Here is a 23,743-nt window from a genome sequence, read left to right on the forward strand (position 1 = left end):
CAATGGTATAATTATCAAAATGATTAATATTTAGTAACTAACATATATGAATAAAGTTATCAAGCATAGAATGTTGTACAGAGAAGTGTGAACTTGTCGAAAATTGTCAACTTTTCTTTACCAAAATATGCAAGTCACTTCCCACTTGATTTAAAAAAAAAAAAACCTACAAACTCTTGTTTTTCCGACAACCACGTCCATACACAACCGATTGTCTCCACAATGCCCCTGGCAAGAAGCTATAGAAGCATTTGCCTGACCTAATGCGATGGAGTTTATCTCGCACAGCTCTCGATTCTGACAGATCTGGGAGTCACCTGGCAGGTCAGTTAAGCATGCGTTCATGGATCACAAACTTCCAAAGGAATCTTATTATCCTCGATTTAGGCAAGATTCAGACCAGACCAAAGATATAAACATATCGAGGATGGAAAAATGACAGCTCAAATTACTAAAGGACATTATTAGCAACAAATTGACCATAGTAACTAGTTCTAGCAGAGGTTGGACATTAAGGTGCAAGAAATGAAACGGTATTTGACGCACGACTAAAAAATAAAAGCAAATAGGTTACTACAAGACCCTTAATTATGCATACAGTACACCTCACGAGGTAAATTTACGCCACTATACCCCCCCTAGAAGATGGAACTTTAAATAGATGAAAGAGTTGCAGAGTAAAAATTTGGGGCCTTGAAACTGAACAGTAAAACAAATGAAATGCATATAGTTCACAGCTAGAGGAACACTGAAAGCACCATGGTTAGGGCCTTTCAAGTCCCCCTCCTTGTTCCTTTTCTACTCTTCGGACAACCTCATTCATACTCGTCCCTCTGTCTCCACAACGCACCTGGAAGGAAACTACATAAGCAATTGCCTGACCTTAATGCGAAGGAGTTTATCTCGCACAGCTCTCGATTCTGACAGATCTGGGAGTCACCTGGCAGGTCAGTTAAGCATGCGTGGATAGATTCAAGATCTCCAAATGCAAGAATTTTGTTGCAATCTTTTATTAATTAAGTTTCGGAGTAGACCAAAGGACAGAAAAAAATATTACACCGAGGGAGATTAAAAATTTGATACTAAATTAACGACTACTGTACAAAATATCACTGTGACTAATTCTTTAAATTCAGTATTCAAAACCTCTGGACATTCAGAATAAACATTAGTTCCAGGACTTTGAGAATGGCTAGGATAATGCTGTCGTATACCTAGACGAACATCATAGCTAAAGGCAATAGGACAAAGTTCGGCAACAAGCGACACTAATTGCTAGTTGGTACCAATTTTTGAATATACTTACCCGGTGAATATATAATAGCTGCTGCTCCAGCGGCTCGACAGAAAAACACACAAAAACTCGCGAGCGATCGCTATGAAGGTTGCGGGTGTGCCCACCAGCGCCAACTATTGGCCAGATACCGCATATGCATGTAAACAAGCCTCAATTCTTCTCATCCCGCTGCGTCTCTATTGGGGAGGAAGGGGGGGCCTTTAATTTATATATTCACCGGGTAAGTATATTCAAAAATTTATTTTATAATTAAAATATCATTTTTAAATATTTAACTTAGCCGGTGAATATATAATAGCTGATTCACACCCATGGTGGTGGGTAGAGACCAGAGTTAATTAAGTTTACAGCATATATGCTTAGAGTTTTTGAGTTATAACATAACAAAACCCAAATATATAGGTACCTGGTAAGGAAGTTGACTTAGACGATTACTCTGCCTTGTTAGTCTGTCTTCCTCACGAAGCCCAGCGATCCTCTTAGGATGCTGCAAGACTCCCAGGAGCTGAAGTATCAAGGGCTGCAACCCATACAACAGGACCTCATCAAACCCCTAATCTGGGCGCTCTCAAGAAATGACTTTGACCACCCGCCAAATCAACCAGGATGCGAAAGGCTTCTTAGCCTTCTGTACAACCCAAAAACAAGATTAAAAACATTTCAAGAGACAGATTAAAAGGATATTGGAATTAGGGTAATGTAGTGGTAGAACCCTCACCCACTACTGCACTCGCTGCAACGAATGGACCCAGTGTGTAGCAGTCCTCGTAAAGAGTCTGGACATCTTTTAAGTAAAATGACGCGAATACCGACTTGCTTCTCCAAAAGGTCGCGTCCATAATACTTTGCAGAGATCTATTTTGCTTAAAGGCCACGGAGGTTGCTATAGCTCTTACTTCGTGCGTCTTAACCTTAAGCAAACATCGGGCTTTCTCATTCAAGTGAGAATGAGCCTCTCGTATTAAAAATCTGATAAAATATGACAAAGCATTCTTTGACATAGGCAATGATGGTTTCTTAACTGAGCACCATAATGCCTCAGATCTACCTCGTAAGGACTTAGTACGGGCTAAGTAGAACTTAAGAGCTCTAACAGGACATAGCACTCTTTCCAGTTCGTTGCCTACGATCTCTGATAAGCAAGGTATATCAAAAGATTTAGGCCAAGGACGAGAAGGCAGTTCATTTTTGGCCAGGAAACCAAGTTGAAGTGAACATGTGGCTTTTTCTGTAGAAAAGCCGATGTTCTTACTGAAGGCATGAAGTTCACTGACCCTTTTTGCCGAAGCCAAGCACACTAGGAAAAGTGTCTTGAGAGTGAGATCCTTCAGGGAGGCTGAATGTAATGGCTCAAACCTGTCTGACATGAGGAACCTTAGGACCACGTCTAAGTTCCATCCAGGAGTAGCCAAACGACGTTCCTTAGAGGTCTCGAAAGACTTAAGGAGATCTTGGAGATCTTTATTGTTGGAAAGATCTAAGCCTCTATGACGAAAGACCGAAGCCAACATGCTCCTGTAGCCCTTAATCGTGGGAGCTGAGAGGGAGCGAACATTTCTCAGATGTAAAAGAAAATCTGCGATTTGGGCTACAGAGGTACTGGACGAGGACACAGATGCTGACTTGCACCAGTCTCGAAAGACTTCCCACTTCGACTGGTATACTCTAATGGTAGAAGCTCTCCTCGCTCTTCCAATCGCACTGGCTGCCTCCTTCGAAAAGCCTCGAGCTCTTGAGAGTCTCTCGATAGTCTGAAGGCTGTCAGACGAAGAGCGGGGAGGCTTTGATGAACATTCTTTACGTGGGGCTGACGTAATAGATCTACCCTTAGAGGAGGACTTCTTGGAAAGTCTACCAGCCATCGAAGTACCTCGGTGAACCACTCTCTCGCGGGCCAGAGGGGAGCAACCAACGTCAACCTTGTCCCTTCGTGAGAGGCGAACTTCTGCAGTACCTTGTTGACAATCTTGAATGGTGGGAATGCATATAAGTCCAGATGAGACCAATCTAGTAGAAATGCGTCTATGTGTATTGCTTCTGGATCTGGGACTGGAGAGCAATAGATTGGAAGTCTCTTGGTCATCGAGGTGGCAAAGAGGTCTATGGTGGGTTGACCCCAAGTCGCCCAAAGACTCTTGCACACGTCCTTGTGGAGGGTCCATTCCGTGGGAATCACCTGACCCCTCCGACTGAGACAGTCTGCCAAGACGTTCAAGTCGCCCTGGATAAATCTCGTTAACAGGGAGATGCCTCGATTTCTTGACCAAATGAGCAGGTCCCTTGCGATCTCGTACAGCGTGAGGGAGTGTGTGCCTCCTTGCTTGGAAATGTACGCTAAAGCTGTGGTATTCTCGGAGTTGACCTCTACCACTTTGTTTCGAAGGAGACTTTCGAATTTCATCAAGGCCAAGTGGACTGCCAATAGCTCCTTGCCGTTGACGTGCATGCTCCTCTGACTTGAGGTCCACAGACCTGAGCATTCCCGACCGTCCAGGGTCGCAGCCCAACCCAAATCCGACACGTCTGAGAACAACACGTGGTTTGGGTTCTTGACTACTAGGGATAGTCCCTCTCTCAGACTGATATTGCTGTTCCACCATTTCAGGCATGCCTTTACTGGTTCGGAGACCGGGATTGATACCGTCTCTAACGTCTTGTCCTTGTTCCAGTGAAAGGCTAGATGGAACTGGAGAGGCCGAAGGTATAGTCTTCCTAGCGAGACAAACTGCTCCAGGGATGATAGAGTTCCTACGAGACTCATCCAATTCCTGACTGAGCACCGTTCTCTCTTCAGCATTAGTTGGACTTTGAGCAGGGCTTGATCTATTCGGGTGGCAGACGGAAAAGCCCGAAAAACTGGACTGCGAATCTCCATCCCTAAATATAGAATAGTTTGGGATGGGATCAGCTGGGACTTTTCTAGGTTGACCAAAAGTCCCAATTCCTTGGTCAGATCCAACGTCCAATGAAGATCCTGCAGACAGCGATGACTGGACGATGCCCTGAGAAGCCAGTCGTCCAAGTACAGGGAGGCTCGGATTCCCGATAAATGGAGGAATTTTGCCACATTCCTCATGAGCCTCGTAAACACGAGAGGAGCAGGACTGAGGCCAAAGCACAGGGACCGAAACTGGTATACCACATTCCTGAAAACAAACCTCAGAAACGGTTGGGAATCTGGGTGTATAGGAATGTGGAAGTACGCATCTCGTAGGTCGAGAGAGACCATCCAGTCTCCCTTTCTGACCGCTGCTAAGACTGACTTCGTGGTCTCCATAGTGAACTTTGTTTTCGTAACAAAAATGTTGAGCGCACTGACGTCTAGCACCGGTCTCCAACCTCCTGTCTTCTTTGGGACTAGGAAGAGACGGTTGTAAAACCACGGTGATTGAAGGTCCGAGACTTTCACCACCGCTCCCTTCTCTAGCAACAGAGACACTTCTTGGTTTAGGGCTTGTCTCTTTGACTCCTCTCGGTACCTGGGAGAGAGGTCTATGGGAGTTGTCACTAGAGGAGGTTTGCGTACAAACGGAATTTTGTACCCCTCTCTGAGCAACCGAACAGACTCTTGGTCTGCGCCCCTCTTCTCCCAGGCCTGCCAGAAGCTCTTCAATCTGGCTCCTACCGCTGTCTGAGGCTGTGGGCAGTTAGACTCTGCCACGTGCGGACTTGGCTCCTCTCTTCTTACCTCTCTTTCCCTCGGCACGAGCGCTTCCCCTGCTGGGAGCTCTGCCACGAAAGGGCGGGATAAATCTGGATGCCGGAGTCTCGATCCTGGGTCTTACAGCAAAGGATGTAGAAGGAGTCCCTTTGCGAGCAGAGGACGCCATCAAGTCATGGGTGTCCTTCTGCACAAGCGAAGAAGCTATATCCTTAACCAGTTGTTGAGGAAACAAGGACGCTGATAAGGGAGCAAAGAGCAGTTCTGATCTCTGACAGGGAGTAACTCCTGGCGAAAGAAAAGAGCAAAGGGAATCTCGCTTCTTTAAGACTCCCGACGTAAAAGTGGAGGCGAGCTCATTGGAACCATCGCGGATGGCTTTATCCATACATGACATGATAAGTAAGGAAACATCTCTGTCAGCAGACGAGATTTTCCTACTTAAAGCTCCTAATGACAAGTCAAGAAAGTTGAATACTTCAAAGGCCCTGTATACGCCTTTAAGCAGATGGTCAAGGTCCGAGGAGGACCAACTAATCTTCGAGCCTCTCATGGCTAGGCGGCGGGGAGAGTCTACGAGGCTTGAGAAGTCACCCTGGGCAGAGGCAGGGACTCCCAAGCCGAGAACTTCTCCCGTGGCATACCAGACGCTCGATCTAGACGAGAGCTTTGAAGGAGGGAAGGCAAAGGCCGTCTTCCCCAGACTCCTCCTGGTATCTAACCAGTCGCCTAAAAGTCGTAAAGCCCTCTTGGAAGAGCAAGAAAGCACTAGCTTAGTAAAGGCTGGCATGTTAGCAGGTAAGCCTAGAGTAAACTCAGACGGTGGCGAACGAGGAGCAACGGTAACAAAGTGATCGGGAAAAAGATCCTTGAAAATCAACATGACTTTCTTAAAGTCCATCGAAGGAGGAACCGTCTTAGGTTCGTCTACATACGAAGGATGATCATCATGATGAGGATCAGCAACGTCCTCATCTGAAGGATCTTCGTCCGACAACTGCTGAGTAACAAGCAAAGGGGTTGGCAATGCTTGACACGCAGAGTCAACACGCACTGGTGCATCAGTAGCAGTCCAGGACCCTACGTCATGTAACTGCTTAACAGCCTGACTGTCAACAACAACAGGAGCGGGAGGACGCTCGACGTCAACTCGAGACTGCCTTGACTGCCTAGACTGAGCAGTCAAAACAACTCTTGACTGCGGTGTTTGACGCTCAGCGTCAAAACAAGTCAACTCCGCTGGTTGGCGAACGTCCTGAACGTCAACAAGAGCATTAGGAAGCGGCTGAACGTCCATATGCGGCTGAAAGTCAACACGGGACTGCATCAAGTGAGGCTCTACAAAGCGTGACTGACGTGACTTAGTAACGCCAACGTCAACAGGACGAGCAAAGGCTCGTTTTGGCGGCTGAAGGCCAGGATCTTGATTAGCTAAGCGGCGAGGATCATCGTGAACCTTTTCAGCAGAATAGTCTTCCATAAGGGAGGCGAGCTTGATCTGCATGTCTTGCAGTACAACCCATTTAGGATCAACGGGAATGGGTGCGGAAAAAGACGAGGGTAACGTCTGTAACTGCAAACCCTTGCCTACACCAAGACTCTCGGAGCCTGTGTAACGTTTCTGCTTAGGCGGCGAGCAGTCTTCCGATGACTGCAAAGGGTCAGAGCTGTCCCAATGGCTACAACCAGGACGCTGGACCTGTCCTGAAGGGACCGACTTTCTCTTTAAGGGCCTTGAAACCTTGCTCCACGGTTTCTTATGCGAAAAGCCTTCGGATGACGAGGAGAAAATGGTCTCTCTCGTCTTATGGTAGGGGCGGTCTTGATGAGACACGCCTGTTACCATAGAGGGAACGTCTGTTCGCTGATCAAGGCCTCTCGAACCCATAAGTCGTACGACATTACTTCTCCCCTGGGCTTGGGAGCTTGCAAGAGGTCCCGGACTAGGCGAACGACAGGCACGAACAGACGAACCCTCGGTCGCAACACTGAAAACACTTTGCGCACTAATCACTTTCCCACGATTTTCCGCTGTGGCACTCTGACACTTAACTCTTTAACGTCAGCCATGAGTTGATTACGATCTGTAGCTAACGACTCAACTCTTTCACCCAAAGCATGAATGGCACGTAACATATCCCGCATTGATGGTTCCTGAGTGCTAGTAGAGGGTTCAGGCACAACTACTACAGGGGAAGGATTAGGTTCAGGGGCATGGGGAGAGGAAAAATCTACCGATCTAGAGGAACTTCTCCTCACCCTATCTCTCTCTAGCTTACGAGAATACTTGTCATATTCAAGCCAATCGAATTCCGAAAGGCCCACGCACTCCTCACACCGATCTCCTAATTGACAGGTTTTACCCCGACAATTAGAACACACAGTATGTGGGTCGAGAGAGGCCTTTGGAAGACGCCTATTGCAATCCCTAGCATTACACTTACGAAATCTAGGAATTTGAGAAGGGTCTGCCATTTTGAAAAAGTCAAAGAAAGTCCAAAAAACAATCCAAAGTCATCAACAATTAAATCTGTCCAAAAAGAGTTCAAGAGTTTAAGTTGAGGATAAAACACCTGCACTGCGAAAGCTCAAACCAAAATGAAGTACTTCACCAAGTCTGTTGAGAAAACTCCAGGTTTTACAGCGAGTAATGATACGTCTTGTCGTTAAGGCCGACAGAGAAGAATTGAGGCTTGTTTACATGCATGTGTGGTATCTGGCCGATAGTTGGCGCTGGTGGGCACACCCGCAACCTTCATAGCGATCGCTCGCAAGTTTTTGTGTGTTTTTCTGTCGAGCCGCTGGAGCAGCAGCTATTATATATTCACCGGCTAAGTTAAATATTTAAAATTCAGTATTCAAAACCTCTGGACATTCAGAATGAAAATTAGTTCCAGGACTTTGCAAATGGCTATAATGCAATACCTAGACGAACATCATAGCTAAAGGCAATAGGACAAAGATCGGTAAGAACCGACACTACATCGCTAGTGGGTTCCAATATGAAACCGACAAAGGTCTTCCCCCTAACATTCTGAAAACAAAATACAGTACTTAAAACCTGATACCATTTTAAAAAACCAAGATATTTCAATAAGGTTTCTTGTGAATTACTAATAGTACTTTTCAGTAATTTTTAATATCTAATGATTAATACTGGTTCTAAATTATTCTGTCAATATTTGCCCACAGTACCTCTATACTGACAAGTCATGACAATTTAAAACAAGTTGAAAGAATGGCCAAACTAGCAACATTTTAACTAAATTCACAAAACGTTTCAACCAATTTACTTGAGCCTGTTCAAGGTTATCAACATTAGTAGTACGTTTAAACTCTGCGTTTGGTGAAATTGAATCATAGTCATTGGGTTAACTAGATAATATTGAGAAGCCACTCACGGTAGACAACTCAGGAAGAGATTTCATATAGGGATAAACACAAAACTGTCACTGAATCTGTAGTAAAAGAATGCATATCATTTTTTATATCTTGCACATAATACCAATAGGAACTTTTTTTGCAAAGAAATAGTCTAGAAGATAAGGAATTACTTTGAGCATTTTTTCATTTTATGGCCACTAAACCCCAAATTTTATGAAAGGAATAAAGATTATGCAACTGGAATGATTTTAAAATTAAAATGCATAACTATATGAAATTAGGGCATTGGTGTTACTCCTGAAAGCACAGTCTGAAGGAACATTTGCGACACTGGTCAAAATGGAAAAAATGCCTAGACTGTAATATTGCTAAAGGAAGAAGAGGCAAAAACTCCCTTGCCCCTTTCTACTCCGACAATCGCATTCGTCCCACTGTTTCCACAACGCACCTGGCAAGAAACTATAGAAGCAAATTGCCTGACCTTAATGCAATGGAAATTTCTCTCGCACAGCTCTCGATTCTGACAGGTATGGGGTTCACCTGGCAGGTCAGTACAGCATGCGTGGGCAGATTACAGACTAAAAGATTCAAGTAATTTGATTAAAACTTACGACCAAAACAATAGTACACTGAGGGACATTAAAAACTCTACTAATAAATTACTGCCTAACAATTATAATAACGGCAACCAATTTTACCTTTCTTAAATTCGGCATTGAAAAACTTATGCCACAGCTCAAGGCAAGAGGAACCAGGTAAAACAACGCCAGCTGGACATTGCTAAATGGTGCCCCGTTTCTCGCATTATACAGTCAATTGACAATACTTCTCTATAACAAAAATACTTTATGCTTCCATAAATTGCATGTTATCAACATTTTCTATTTTAAATATAGTACTCGAAATTACACGCGGTTATCATTAGAACGTCTAAAATCACAAATTTCAAGTCATTTGTATTTTTCCTAACAGTACTTACCTCAAACTACTTTCTTAGGAGTATCTGGGATCTCCTCCCTAACCCACCAAGAGTTTTGCGCAGTTCCCCCTATCTCCGTTTTCCCTTGTCGGGTCCCTCCGTGGCGGATGGATACTCGCCCTGAGGCGACCCGGGGTCAGCGCGCGAGAGTGCGCTACTAGGTCTGTGTCGCCAGTAAGCGTATGTTAGGTACTAGTTCGAACTCCTGTAAGGCACCCGGAGTAGGATGGGTGGGCAATAACCCGAAAGTAGTTCGAGGTAAGTACTGTTAGGGAGAAATACAAATCACTTAAAATTTGTGATTTGTTCCAACACGGAGTACTTACCTCGAACTACTTTCTTAGGAGACTTACACTTTAGGAGGCGGGGCTGGACTTACAGGCCGGAAGACCCACCACTACCATTCCAGGACACGGGACCTAGATAGGAGGCTAGGCCCAGACGACACAACGGACAGGGTAGGAGAGTCGGGGGAAGCACGCTAAAGTCTACCTGTTTGTATAACACACTTTTATGCATAATCCGGACATGGGCTTCCACAACATCCATCTCTCACATGGGAGGAGGAAAGGAAAGGGAAAAAGGGTAGCAAGGAAGGGGAGGAAGGAGGAAACTTGTGTCGCTTGCAATTACTTCCCTCGGGCTACCCGGGGCTTTCAGCTTTAAACTTGTTGCATGGCGGAAATCACTGGTCCAATGGAGAAGGAGTCCAGGGACTTCCTTGTACAGTCTTTCAGGTAGTGGGCCATAAAGGTGGACTGCCTGGACCATGTGCCTGCTCGCATGATTTGACCTACTGCCATGTTGCTGTCAAATGGCAAAGAAGTGCTAAGACATCTAATATCATGGGGTCGCGGGGTACCAGGGACTGCAGACCCCTCACTGTCGGAAGCTCTCTTGATGACTTGCCGAAGCCAGAAGGAGATCGTGTTCTTTGACACCGCCCTCTTTACTGGGCCTGAGGAGACAAACAGACTTTTGATGGCCGGCCGGAGTCTGGCTGTCCTGCTAAGGTATTTCCTGACTGTTCTCACTGGGCACAGGAGCAAGTCTTCCGGGTTGTCTGAGTGAGGGATCGCCGGGACCGAGAACCCCTCGAACCTCGGGTCTGCAATGGCCGGGTTCTGAGTCTTGGCCACAAATTCAGGCAGAAACTTAAAGGACAGGTCGTTCCATCCTTTCAAGTCAAGACCTCGAACAACAAGCCGTGGAGTTCACTCACACTCTTGGCTGAGGCTAGAGCTAGTAAGAACACTGTCTTGAGGGTGAGGTCTTTATCCAGGATATCATAGAGGGGTTCGAAGGGACGCCTTGTCAAAACCTTGAGAACCTTGGCCACGTCCCACTGCGGGACCCAAGAGGCGCGGGGGGAACAAGATTGCTCGAAACTTCTGATGAGCATGGAAATCTGGCGAGAGGCCCCCAGGTCGATGCCTCTGAGTTGAAATACCTGACCCAGAGCCGCTCGGACCCCCTTGATGGCTGGAATGGAGACCCCTTGGTCGTCCCTCAGGTGGACCAGGAAGTCTGCAATCTTGTGGACTGATGCATCCAGAGGTCTCAGATTCTGTGTGGCACATCACTTCACAAACGTGGCCCACTTGGCCTGGTACACCACGCTCGAGGACTTCCGAAGGTACCCTGACATCCTCGAAGCTGTCTTCTCCGAGTATCCTTCTTTCCTTAATAGACGCTCGATGACTTCCAAGCGTGTAGCTGAAGGCACTGAGGGTTTTCGTGAAACCTTCGAAAGTGGGGCTGGTGCAGCACATCTTCGCTCATTGGCAGGGGCCACGGAGGAAGGGTGGCCAGGTCCTGTAGATCCGCGTACCACTCCCTCTCTGGCCACCAGGGCGCTACCAAAGTCATCCTTGTAGCCCTTGATTATCTGAGCCTGTTGAACACCTGCCTGAGAATCCCGAAGGGGGGAAAGGCATACACGTCGAGTCCATCCCATAAGTGCTGGAAGGCGTCCTCGAACGCTGCTGCCGGGTCTGGCACAGGAGAATAGAACGGGGAGCTTAGTGTTGAGCCTCGTGGTGAACAGGTCTATCACTGGTGAGCCCCACAACTGGAGGACCTTCTGGGCCACTTGCGGGTGTAGGGACCACTCCGACCCCACTACTTGCCCTGCCCTGCTGAGACCGTTGGCTAGAACGTTTCTCTTCCCCAGAATGAACCTGGCTGTGAGAATGATGTGATTCCTCTCGGCCCATTCCAGGATCTGAGACGTGAGATCGCACAGCTCCCTAGACTTCAATCTTCCTTGTTTCTTTATGTAGGCCACCACGGTGGCGTTGTCGCACATGAGGGCTATTGTGTTTCCCTGAAGGCGATGGGCGAATATTGCGAGGGCCTTTTGAGCCACCAGAAGCTCGAGCAGGTTTATGTAGAGGAGCTTCTCCTCCGAGGACCACTTTCCCTTTGCTGTCTCTTCGAGCAGATGGGCTCCCCACCCCTCCTTTGACGCGTCCGTGAAGAGCAACATCTCCGGAGGAGCGGACGCGAACGGCAACCCCCGTAGGGTGTTCGCCCTGTCGGACCACCAGAGGGGCATGTTCCTGGCGGCCGGAGTCATCCTGACTAAGTCCTAAGGCGGGTCTCCCGGTGACCAGAGGTCCTTCAGATTCCACTGGACAGGCCTCAGCTTGAGTCTCCCCTGAGGAACTAGCTTCTCCAGCGAGACCAGGTGGCCCGCGAGTCTCTGCCAATCCTTGGCTCTCCTTGGTGCATTTGTTAGGAATGGTCGTATCACATGATCCAGATTGTCCAGCCTCTCTTGAGAGGGGAATACCCTTGCTAACTGGGAGTCCAGGACCATCCCTAGGTACGTCATCCAGGTGGTGGGGACTAACTGGGACTTCTCTAAATTGATGGTAACCCCCAGTTCTCTGCAGAACTGTAACAGCTTTGCCCCCTGCTCCTTTAAGGCTGCCTCTGAGGCTGAAAGCAGCAACCAGTCGTCGAGATACCTGATCAGCCTGATGCCCTGCTTGTGTGCCCAGGCTGAAACCACGGTGAACATCCTCGTGAACACCTGAGGAGCCGTAGACAGGCCGAAGCAAAGGGTCCTGAACTGTAGAGACTGGGATCCCCACTTCACCCTGAGGAGCTTCCTGGTGGAGGGGTGAACGGGGATCTGAAAGTAGGCGTCGTTGAGGTCCAGGGACATCATGAAATCCCCTTCTCTCAAGGCTGCCAGTACCGACTTTGGCGTGTCCATCTTGAAGGATGTCTTCTTGATGAATTTGTTCAGGGCCAAGAGGTCGATAACTGATCTCCAACCTCCCGTAGCTTTCTCTACCAGGAAGAGCCTGCTATAGAGCGGGGACGATTCCTGGACGGGTTGCAGTGCTCCCTTGTTCAACATGGCTGACACCTCCTCCTGCAAGGCTGCTCTCTTCTTGTGATCCTTGGGTGCCAGCCACTCTGCCCGATGTTCGGGAATCAGAGTGGGCTGGTCTGTCAACAAGGGAATCCTGTATCCCTCTCTGAGGACTGTCACGGACCACGGGTCAACACCGTTGTCCCGCCATGCTTGCCAATAACGTTTGAGGCATCCCCCCACCTGTGTCGTGGGAAGGTGTAGGGGGCCTCCCTTCCTATCTCCTTCTGGAGAGACAGTTTGAGCGACCTCGTCTTGAACCGGCGTATTTCTGCCTAAAGGAGGCCTGGGCTGGGGCACCACTTCTGCGGGAGGGCCGCGGGGATTGATGCCAGGAAGGGGAGGGGGCCTCCTGTCTAGCTGGTGGTGTAGGTGGGTAGGCCCCGTCCACCGATGGTCTCCTATGGGGAAGACGTCTTGCCGCTGGCTGTCTGGGCTCCGTCAAGTCTTTTAAGCTTCCCCACTCTCTCCATCGTTTCCGCTACTGTCTGAAGGGGGAACAAGGTCTCACCCCACACCGGAGCATTTCTCAGGAACTTTGCCTCACGTTCGGGAAGTCTACGGGGAGCCTGTTCGGAATCGTCTCTCTCCTCCTTAACACCCAGTTTGCCGTCTGGGTCAGGGACTGGAATGTAAGAACTTCATGGCCTTCCCTCCCGAACGTATGAGTTCTTGTAGTAGGGCCTGATTCTCCGGCACTGAGAGATCGTGGGAGAGCTGGAACCCTGCCAGGGTACATGCCCACCAGTCCAGCCAGGAGGTCACATTTATGATATCCTGTGATGTGTCCTCCATCATAGCGGTCTCCGCCTGAGAGAAGACCACTGGGGCAGTAAAGGCTCCTGTCATCCGCACTGCCCTGGTTTGACGTCGCGACGGCTTCTTGCAACGTCCGAGGTCCCGCATGACGACCGTCCGGCACATAAAACTTTTTCTGGGTCCTCAGTCCAGGCAGAAGCTTGAAGGACCCTTGGGCTCTTAGGGAGTTCTTATGCCCTGCGACAAACCAGTCGACGTGATCCATGCCCAGGGCCACGTCCAGAGCCAGAGGTAGGGTTAAGGATGGTTTCTGTTGAACTGGATTTTCTACCATTCTTCCCAACCCCAAAGCCAAGCCTGTTCTGATGACGGTTTAGGCTCGTCTAGCCTGCGGTGGTGCCGGATCAGTGCCAGGACCTTCCTGTAGGAGGACACTTCATCGGGGGAACATTCGCCAGTGTCCAATAAGCCCTCTACCACTTGATCCTCCGTGTCGGCTGTATCCTCAATCACGGATGAACCCGAGGGGGCGGCCGTCCTTACCTCCGGCTGGCTCGACGGAGCGATAGAGCCGCCGGGGCGGAGGTAGCCATCATGGATCTACCCCCTCCCAGGGGAATCCGTGGAAAGTAACTGTCCTGTTGTGACAGCGGCTGCATCCGATGCCTGGATGAAGCCGGTGAAACTTTGGGTGTGGGCACCATGCTGCCTCCGCTGAACAGATGGAGCCGGTGACTTGCCGGGCAAGGGCAAGGTGAAAGTTAAAGTGTGCCAACGGGTACATCCGACGCGTGGACGGAGCCGAAGAGACACTGGGCAAGGGCGCAGAAGCGGCTCCAGCGGCCACCAAGGCAGGCACTGGAGCGGCAAGAGCCCTGTTCGACCCGCAAGGGAGAAAAGCCACTTTAACCCACTTCTTCCTGGAAGAACTCCTCTTCTTGTTCTTCCTCCTCGTAACCTTGGCCATCTTCCTCGAAGGGCCTGCGTTTGAGCTCGACTTCTTCCTCTTAGACCTCTTTCTCTTCTTTCTCGTCTCCCGGCCGCTGGAATCCTCCGACGATGACGAGCTGGAGGACGATGAAACGTCCGAGGTAGATGAAGAGGATGAGGAGTTATCCGAGTCCTCTGTGTCTTCTGCCACCAACCTAGGGGCTTGTAATTGTGCTACCGGGGTGATGGGTTGCATGAAGTCCGGCGGTAGAGAAGCCGAAGGCGCCGGGGGTGTGCATAGTGCCCCACGTGTGGCAAACCAGCCAGAAAACTCCTCCTCTTGCCGCATGGATGACTTGAAGGGCGTCCTTGGCGCCGTCCACACAATGGAGTCGGGGTCCAAAGAGCACGTGGCTTGCCTTTCTCTGTCTAGCCCGCCCCTGGAAACCGCTGTTCTTGAAAAGCACTGCCACGATGGAGGGGAAGGAGCTGTTCCTGACCTCCCCCACACCAGGTCTTCACTCGAGACTGGTCCTGCGGGCACCAGAACCTCGTCTACGGAACACACTTCCGTCACGCTAGCAGACTCCCCACTCATCTGCGTAGGCACAATACAATTAAGATCAATGACATCAGACTCATGGGGAACGGCAATAGGCCGTTTCCCCGCAACGGACTTACCTCGTCCCCTAATCTGGGTAGGGGAAAGGGAAGGAGAACCTCCCTCCGAAGGAACTGAAGGCGACGTCAACGGCGAGCTGATACCCGGCTTCCGTGGAGACCGCTTCGACGCCTTTTTCTTCTTTGTTGCATACAAGGTCCACTGCAGCTCCGGCCAGGACGCACACTCCGGACACGTGGAGGCAGGCGAGGACACCCTGCCTCTACACGAGGAGCACAATGTGTGCGGGTCGACATCCGGCTTAGAAAGCCAAGCCCCGCATGACTTACCGGCCTTGGGCCCGGGACAACGACGTTGGGATTCCATACGGGAATACACAAGCAACACAAGTAACACAAGGAAAGGATGGACAGAAAAATGATATTTTCATAATAAAATGACAAATTCGTAGATAATTTGTATTTTTCCTAACTATACATACCTTAGCTATTTAATAGGGGTTATTACTTTCGGCGTAGCTGAAATGACGAGCCATTAGAATTTCAACGAGGGTTTACTACCCCGCCAATAGTTAGCGGGGAGTAGGGAGGGTAGCTTGCTAACCAACCCCCCCCCCAACACACACACCTGTGCTTGAGGTCACTTTGCTTGGAGGTAGGACTTCAAGGGGGATATGGCTGGCGGGCAAGTTTGATTAAATACCAAAGGTTTGTATAGTGAGGAAAAATACAAATTATCTACGAATTTGTCATTTGTTCCGTAACTGACATACAAACCACGCTATTTAATAGGGGTGACTCACCCATTAGGAAGGGTGGAAAGTCCCAGCCGGTACTGTATTTTGGCTTTGCCCGGGGACTCATTATTTGACACTCAACAATAAGTCCCTGCACCTCGCTGGAACCTTGCTACGCAAGGTCTGCGGCCTACGCAAGTTGTGTGTGAAGGTATAATAAAGTGTGACTCGTCCTAGGAAGTTGACCTGTAGTCCTTTAGATGGAAACTTTAGGCTAGGACTCTCCCAATACCACCTCGTCAGGGTATGGGTACGTGACAGTATTAGCTTAATACTAGGAACACAAGGAAACATGGTTTACCTGCAGTGGTTTGAGGTCAGCTGTGCAGAGAACCCAGGATGCTGCTTTCCTCAAGAGAGGGGAAGATGAAGAAAAGAATAAGGGCCAGACAAACCTTTTCATTCATGCAGACTAAGACCGGGTAACAATGCCCTCAACCTTCTGCTACTTGTCCATTAAGGAGCCTGAGGTACTAAACCAGCTGTTGTGCAGCCACCACAGGGCCGATAGAGAATGTATTGAGCCTCCTGTGGGTCACGTCTTGCAGGTAGTGGGCTGTGAAGTTCGTCTGACAATTCCACACCCCAGCCTGAAAAACCTGCGTCAATGAGAAATTCTTCTTGAAGGCCAAGGACGTAGCTACGCCCCTGACATCATGTGCACTAGGGCGACGTGACAGAGGAGGGTCTGGATTCAGGAACAGATGGATCACCCTACGAATCCATGCCGAAATGGTATTCTTGGTGACCCTCCACTGTGTCCTCCCAGTGTTAACAAACAATGCTTGCACTTGAGGACGGACTGCAGCCGTTCTTTTGAGATATAGCCTCAGACTCCTTACTGGGCACAGTAGGAGATGGTCTGGGTCATCTGTTACAAAACGAAGACTCGAAATCTGGAAGGAGTCGAACCGAGGGTCCGGCACCCCCGGATTTTGAGTCTTAGCAATAAAATCAGGGACGGAATTTGAACGTTACCTCCCCCCATCCCCTTGAATGGGCGATGTCATATGAAAGACCATGAAGTTCACCAACTCGCTTGGCCGATGCCAAAGCTAGTAGGAACACCGTCTTCCAAGTTAGGTGGCGATCTGAAGCCTGGCGTAATGATTCGTGGGGAGGTCTCTTAAGAGACCTGAGAACTCGAACCACGTTCCATGGAGGTGGTCTCACTTCCGACTGAGGGCAGGTAAGTTCATAACTTCATATGAGTAGGGAATGTTCCAGCGAGGAAGAAATGTCCATTCCTTTGAGCCTGAAGGCTAGACTTAAGGCTGAGCAATAGCCTTTCACCGCCGAGACTGAAAGGCGCATTTCTTCCCGCAAATACACGAGGAACTCCACTATTGTCAGAATAGTAGCATCGAGTGAAGAGATACCCCTTCCACGACACCAACCACAGAAGACTTTCCGCTTTGCCTGGTAGACAGATGCGGATGATTTTCGCAGATGTCCAGACATCCTAATCGCAACTTGTTGCAAAAATCTTCTCTCAGCAAGGAGATGCTGGATAGTCTCCAGGCGTGAAGTCGTAGCGAAGCTACGGCTTTGTGGAAGATGTTGGCATGTGGTTGTCTGAGTAGATCGTGTCGTGGAGGGAGTTCTCTCGGAAGTTCCGTTAGGAGTTGCAGAAGGTCCGGAAACCATTCCGCGTGATGCCATAGCGGAGCTATGAGGGTCATTGAAAGATTGACCAATATTCTGGTCTTGTTGAGCACCCTCCTCATCAGACAGAACGGGGAAAAGGCGTACACATCGATGTTGTCCCACCGTTGTTGGAAAGCATCTTGCCAGAGCGCCTTGGGATCCGGGACTGGGGAGCAGTATAGTGGAAGCTTGAAGTTCAACGCTGTCGCGAACAGATCCACAGTCGGGGAACCCCACAAAGTCAGGACTTTGTTGGCTACTGGATGATCCAAAGACCACTCGGTACTCACTATCTGAGACGCTCTGCTCAGATTGTCGGCGAGCACATTCCTCTTGCCTGAAATGAAGCGTGCCGATAGTGGAATCGAGTGGACTTCGCTCCATCTCAGTATCTCTACTGCGAGATGGGATAGCTGCTTCGAAAAGGTACCTCCTTGCTTGTTGATGTAAGCCACTACTGTGGTGTTGTCGCTCATCACCACCACAGAGTGACCCGCCAGGCATTGTTGGAACTGCTGAAGGGCCAAGAAAACGGCCTTCATCTCTAGAAGATTTATATGGAGGCACTTTTCTGATTCTGACCACAGGCCTGAGGTCCTGTGGTGCAGAACGTGGGACCCCCACCCTTTCTTTGAGGCGTCCGAAAACAGCATCAAATCCAGAGGGAGGACGAGAAGGTCCACTCCTCTTCGTAGGTTCTCGTCTGTCACCCCCCACTGGAGGTCCGTCCGTTCCGCAGGTCCCATAGGGATCATGACGTCCGGGGAATCGCAACCTTGATTCCACCGGGACTTGAGTCGCCACTGGAGGGATCTCATCCTGAGGCGACCGTTGGGAACTAGACGAGCCAAAGATGAGAGGTGACAGAGGAGACATAACCACGATTGGACTGGAAGCTCTTCTCATCTGAGAAAAGGGCTTGCGACCCTCCTCAGCTTTGCTATCCTGTCGTCTGATGGAAAGGCTTTGTGGAGATTGGTGTCTATAATCATGCCTAGGTATACCAGTCTTTGAGTGGGAAGCAGAGAGGACTTCTCGAGATTTACCATGATCCCCAAATCCTGGCAAAGTCCCAGAAGTTTGTCTCGGTGTTGAAGAAGGGATGACTCAGTCTGCTAGGATCAGCCAGTCATCCTGATAACGGAGGAGACGGATGCTGATCCTGTGTGCCCACGACGATATTAGGGTGAACTCTCTGGTGAAAACCTGTGGTGCTGTGGAGAGACCGAAACACAGCACCTTGAACTGGTACTCCTTGTTGTCTAGGCTGAATCTTAAGTACTTCCTTGAAGACGGATGGATTGGGATCTGGAAGTATGCGTCCTTCAGATCCAGTGTACACATGAAGTCTTGAGGTGTCACTGCAAGTCTGACCGTGTCTGCGGTCTCCATGCTGAACGGAGTTTGCTTGACAAACTTGTTCAGAGCCGAGAGGCCGAGAGGTCGATGACTGGCCTCCAGCATCCAGACGCCTTCTTTACAAGAAAGAGTCGACTGAAGAAGCCTGGGGACCCGTCGAGGACCTCATGGAGAGCGCCCTTCTTCAACATGGTCTGGACTTCTGCCCAAAGGGCCTGCCCCTTGCTGATCCCATGGCAAGGGAGCTCAATGACACTAGATTTGTCGTCAGGGGAGGTATAGATGTTGTGAACGGGACGTGATATCCCTGACTGATTACGGAAATCGTCCAGGAATTGGCCCCGAGTTGCTGCCACCTGTCTGCGCAACTTTGAAGGCATCCCCCCACTGGTGGACATGCAGGGGGACTGCCAATCCTAGCGTTTGCGGCCTCGGCTGCTCCCTCTAGGATTCTTCCCTCCCCTGGAGGGCTTCTCGCCAAAGGGCTTAGACACCACTGTCTTCGCTGCCGTTGTCGGTTTCGTGGTCTTGGTGGGACGGGGCTGCTGGGGTGCTGGAGGCTTATAGGTCTTGGATGTCAAAGCCCTCTGTAGGAAGGAGTCTTGGTGGGACTTCCTCCGCCTCTCAGCGGCATGCTCCACGTCCTTAGGCTGAAACAGGTTCGTTCCCATCACGGAAGAATGTCTGAGCCTGCTTATCTCGGTGCTAGGGACCTTCTGATGGAACCTCTCAGACACCGCATCCCGACGTTTCAGGATGGTGTTTGCCCACAAGTTCAAGACTTGGTGGGCCAGAAACTCGATCGTGCGAGTGCCTGAGAGTAAAAAGGTCTCCAAAGCTTTCCCGGTACGTTCTTTGAATAAATCCTCCGAACGTATCAGGATACCTAAGGTCCCTAACCATATATCCAGCCACGAAGTGGCCTACATGGCACACTTCACAACTTTCTCCCGATTAAGGATCTCAGTCACCAAGAATGAGACCTGCCGGTTGGAGAGTCTCTCAAGAGGGACTCCCTTGGTAAGCTCTTCTAAAAAATGGTGAAGGGGAAGAGCTAAACAAGGCTCCTCTAAGATCTCGAAGTACCTCCTCTGCTGTACACGAGGAGGTGGGAGAAGCTTGTTGCCCGCACTGGATCGGTTGGAGGAGGCTAGCTCGGAGAGCTAGACCGCGATCTTGTCCCTGGTACTCTTAACCCCCTGAGACCAGGGCAAAGCTGCACTGGCCTTAGAGGGTTTTTGAGTCTCAAATACTCGGTCCAAGACCATGTCTTTGCCCTCTCGAGGAGGAATCTCTGGGTCAGCAAACCCATTGAGAGTCCTCATAAGGGTCAGAACCTGCCAAAATGCATGTTCTGACTCCTGCAGCTCTCCTCCGGAAGGACTAGCAGCAAAGTCTCCTCTCCCCAAAGGCTCTTCTTGGGGAGACTCGCGGACGTTCTCCGAGTGACTGGCTGGCTCCGGTCTAAGTCTTGACGAGGACTTCGGTACTGTCTTGGAGTCCTTCGACTCCCTCCTGGGAGGGATGCAGGACTCCAATAACGACGGAGGTAGGCTCTTCTCCGCCCCTACCCGAGAAGACTTTTCAGCGCGAGGTGGGGCTTCCCTCATTGGTGCGATGGGGGAACGTCTCACCTCACGTGACTCCCGAGGACGGGTAATCCTCGTCCGAAGGGGAGAGAGAAAAAGTCTGGGGGGGAGGGGCCCTGCCTCGAAGGCATACGAGGAGACAGCTTAGTCCTCGGAGAAGTCACCGCGTCCGAAACTCCTCTTTTCCTCTTCAGGGGAGTAGACGCAGACAAGGATTTGTGGCCCAATTCAGAGAGAACAGGCTTGAAAGCCTGCGTGACCGCTCTGATTAGTGCCCCAAACGAAGGCTGCTGGCTAACGGCTGCGCTGTCAGACACTCCCTCTGGAGGGACAGGGATCGACTGATCCCTGGGAGGAGTTTCCATAGGGGGGTTTGCCTGAAAAGAAAAAGAAGACAAAGAAGAAATGTCCCTGGACCTTTCTGGAACCTTCCCCCCTACCGGCGAGCATGCTAATCTGCGCTTGCGGGGGGAGGGGAATGCGGCGATGTTGACCTTGCCGCGCGTTGTCCTGCAGCCTCGTGCATGGGAGGATATTGACGATCGCGCAATGGAGAATACCCGGGCTCGCGCGTGAGAGACTGCCGATGTGCGCGCGCGCGAGGGCGAGCGATGGCGCATAAGAGCGTGCGCAGGAGATATCGGAGAGTGAGCAGGAAGCAGATTGCGTGCTCGCGCGCGCGAGGGTGAATGTTCGCGCGGGCGTGCAAGATCAGGATGAAGAGCCCGTGCGGGCGAGAGATCGTGCGCTCTAGCTGTTGGGCGCACGCGCAGGAGATATCTCTTGCGCGCGGGCGTGCAGCTGGAACCTGCATGTGTAGGTGCGCCTCGTGTGGGCGCACATCAGGCTGGCGATGCATAGCTCCTATGGGATATGGGCGTGGGCGCGAGTAGGTGACTGCGCGCTGGCGCGAGTAGGTGACTGCGCGCTGGCGCGCAGGGGAAGTCCTAAACTTCTCTACCGCACCCAGATCCAAAGATCGGGGGCGCACAGGAGATCGTTGGTGCGGAGAGCGCTGGTGCACAGTAGGTTGAAGGCGCGCAGGCAAGCAGGTTAGCGCTGGCGTGCTTTATCAGGAACATCAGCAGCAGGTGAGCGCTGGCGCTATATCAGCAACAGCAGCAGCAGGAGAGCGCTAACGCGCAATCTCCGAAACCTCAATGAGGTCAGGAGAATGTTGGCGCGCATGCTTGGCATGGCGCGTAAGGGACATGTGCGCTAATTGGCAAGTACACCCTTGTTGCCCCGAAGGGACCAGTGCGTGTTTTTTAAAAACAGGTTTGGTTGGCGCATACAGCGCATCAGCAGCCAGGAACGGCGACGGCAGGTCAGCAGGTCTGATGGGTAGAAGGTCGGCGAGTCCTTTGTAAGGACGACCTTCCACCGAAGGGGATCGCGAACGATCCGCAGAGAGGTCCAGGGTCGTAGCAGGAACAGTCGGAGATCGATGACGAGGCTCCTCTGCGGCAGACTGCCACGATGACAATGAACCGAAGAGGCGCCTCCTAACCGACTTATAAGGTGAAGGAAGGCGAGCCTTACGACGTATGCACCCTCTGGGGGCCGTTGGGTCAGCAAGCTGACCTTCAGCAGTCCTCCGAAGAGGAGTCTCTGTGAGTGAACTCCCCCGAGGGGGAGAATCACCGGCAGGAGTGACTGTTGGACTTAGTTCCTCCCTCGTAGGTTGAGCAGGAACGGGAGAAACTAAGCCTTCAGCTACTGCGGGTTGAGAAGTTGCAGAGGTATTAGGAGATACCGCATCGGATACCTCTGCCAACGTAGGCGATTGCTTGACAGCGGCACCCAACCGGATGATGTCAAACAAGGCTTCCTTGGAGAGCAAACCTTCGAGCCCCAAAGGAAGACCAAAGCTGAAATAAATCAGTTACATTAACATTTAAATTTAATTCCTCCCCCGGGGGAAGAGGTAGAGTTGCCTCACTAGGGGAGGCAACGCCATCTCTCGAACTTCGAAGTCGGGAAACAGAACCATGGTCTACGCTACCACACGACGGTTTCTCGGAAGAAACCGATTGAGTGGCAGCTTCGGAGGAGGTTTGGGCAACGGGAGAAAAGTCCTTGGGTTTTTCTCCTTTCAAAAAAATCTTCGAAGGAGAAATATCCCGCCTGAACTTCTTCCGTCGCTGAGAAAACCTCTCCCACTGGGAAGTAGACCACTCCCTACCCTCCCTACCCCCCGCTAACTAGCGGTGGGGTAGTAAACCCTCGTTAAAATTCTAATGGCTCGTCATTTCAGCTACGCTGATAGTAATAACCCCTATTAAATAGCGTGGTTTGTATGTCAGTTACGGAACAAATAAATTTGTTAACATACTTACTCGCTGGTTATATAAAAATAGCTTTGGTCTCTGACGTCCGGCAGAAATTCAAAAACTCGCGGCAATCGCAGATAGAGTTGCCAGGTGTACACTAGCGCCCTCACGGGAGATAGGCCGAACCATTCCATACTTCACCAGACCTTCCATGCCCATAGGTCTCTAGAGGGGAGGAGGGTGGGAATAAAAGTTATATAACCAGCAGATATGTTCAAAAATTTATTTTATTATGAAAATATAATTTTCAAACATTAAACTTACCCGCTGGTTATATAAAAATACCTGATTGACACCCTTGGTGGAGGGTCAGAGACAGCAACATTGTTGGAATATTACTTAAGAGTTAATTAAAACAAGCTTAAGGGTTCGTACCTGTTAAGGAAGCTGACTTCAATGATTCTCTGCCTCATTATGTCTGCTATCCTTATGAGATCCAGCGGTCCACCCAGGGGGCTGAAGATCTCTAGGAGCTGTCAAACGGGTAATAACATCTAAGCTGACAGGACCTCAACTAATACCCTTGTTCCGGGCGCTCTCAAGGAACAAAATGACCACCTGACTAAATCAAAGATTGCGGAAGATTGTCGACCAACCTCCACATACAACCATAAAAATATATGAAAGTTCCAAGAGAAGAACAAGGGTACTAGGGATTAGGGGAACGTAGTGGTAGATCCTTCACCTACTACTGCACTCGTTGCTACGAATGGTCCTAAAGTGTAGCAGTCCTCATAAAGAGTCTGGACAAGTTTAAAGTAATGCGAGGCGAATACAGATTTACTCCTCCAAAAGGTTGTATCCATGATGCTTTGCAGAGAACGATTTTGTTTAAAAGCTACAGAAGTTGCCACAGCTCTAACTTCAGGAGTCTTTACTTTTAGCAACTTAAGGTCTGCCTCACCACAGTGTGAGTGAGCCTCTCTAATTAAAAGTCTTATAAGAAATGATAGGGTGTTTTTAGACAGGTAACGCAGGCTTCCTGACTGCTCACCAATGAGC

At 50.0% G+C, this 23,743-nt stretch overlaps 1 protein-coding gene across 12 annotated transcripts in view; it reads right to left on the reverse strand.

Annotated features, from left to right (window-relative positions):
• The window catches only part of LOC137633460 (ADP/ATP translocase 3-like), a 387,552-nt gene that overhangs the window by 35,195 nt on the left and 328,614 nt on the right, over nt 1-23,743 (reverse strand). The gene's annotated exons all lie outside the window — the stretch shown is intronic.

Source organism: Palaemon carinicauda, chromosome 43 (assembly GCF_036898095.1).
Source record: "Palaemon carinicauda isolate YSFRI2023 chromosome 43, ASM3689809v2, whole genome shotgun sequence".
NCBI classification, from domain to species: Eukaryota; Metazoa; Arthropoda; class Malacostraca; order Decapoda; family Palaemonidae; genus Palaemon; species Palaemon carinicauda.